Below are 1,433 nucleotides of genomic sequence, written 5' to 3'. Positions count from 1 at the left end.
AATGTAACAGCTAATTTAGTCCACAACGATGCAATGCACCCGGGGGACGGGGGAGCGCGGCTCAGCTTGAATCACTTCCATTAAATAGTTAATAGCCTGGAAATCCTTCCTCTTGCAACGGCTGCTCCGTCCAAGGTCAAGGAAGCAAGACTGCAGAGCAGAGTCTTCCAGAGAGCGATGCATTCCGTCCAGCCGGAGGCAGCAGGCAGCCAGCCAGCCAGCCAGCCAGCCAGCTGGGTCCCCCCACGCTTAGCCAGATCACCGAGCTCCAGCGACGTGTACCATCAACGCCAGCGGCACGGCAACGCACATCTGAAAGGGGGAGAAGGAAAAAAAAAATCAAGCTTTAACGGCAGGATCCATGGGTCGGGCGCCCCCATACACAGGTTGTAGACATTAGCTCACAATTGGAGGCAGACAACTAGCTAAGGCAGTCACACAGTGGGGCAACACCGCCAGAGAGCGAGAGAGCCTGGGGCTTGCTGGCAGACGCATTTCTCTCTCTGCCCACCGGACCCAAACCACGACCTTATCACACCCCAACTCTTCTTAATGTAAGGCCAGGTTTGGCACAGTAAGCCGGATCACACCGCCCAACATAGCACGCTCGCCACCCCTTCTATAAGTGAAAGGAAAACCTCTTCGCCACCTGAGCATGAACCCACCCCCTCCCGTGTGGGCCTCTCAATGAAAACCAAGGCGAGCAACAGAGACGGTGGCGGACGTGCCTCGCCTCCCGCAAGTCACATCCACCCGCCTGTTGGACATCAGGGCTTCGCCCGCCCCCAACCTCTCTGCCTTCCCTGGAAACCTAATGAAAACGCCCCGCCCGCCCGGGCCACCTTGACGTAATTAATACAGACCTCGCTAATAGGCGCCGCTGAACTTTTCCCCTGCCTGGCCTGTGTTGGCCAGGCGTCCTTTGCAACACCCCCCAAGAATGTTCACCCCCGGTGGGGGGCGGGGGGAAGGACAGCCCCAGCCCCCTACAACGAACCCCGGGTTCCATAGGCTAAATCGGACAGCGGGGGGGGGGGGGGGGGGGGGGAGAGAGAGAGAGAGAGAGAGATGGAAAATAACAGAGGCAGACACAGCTCAGGGGTATAAAGCTTGCTCACTCTCAGCTGCACCTGGTGGTCCCCCACCCCCCTCCCCTAGATTCAACGGGGCAGCCTAACCTTGCTCACTCTCCAGTGGGCTCAACCTCTACCACTACCACCCTGATCGGAAGCGAGCGGGGTCCTTCCTCCCTCCCTATGGTGGCACAAACAGTGGTGTCTGTCTGCTTGCTCTAAAAGGCTGACCACCCTGAGGGAGAGTAACCCAGAACCTACCTTGGGTGAATGACCTTTCAGTGGGATATGCCTACCTTGGGTGAATGGCCTTTCAGTGGGATATGTATGCCTGGGGGAGAGAAACTCGGGAGAAAGCTT

The sequence above is a fragment of the Tenrec ecaudatus genome, unplaced genomic scaffold (assembly GCF_050624435.1).
Source record: "Tenrec ecaudatus isolate mTenEca1 unplaced genomic scaffold, mTenEca1.hap1 Scaffold_2632, whole genome shotgun sequence".
Lineage (NCBI taxonomy): Eukaryota > Metazoa > Chordata > Mammalia > Afrosoricida > Tenrecidae > Tenrec > Tenrec ecaudatus.
Note: the sequence above shows the minus strand (reverse complement) of the source record.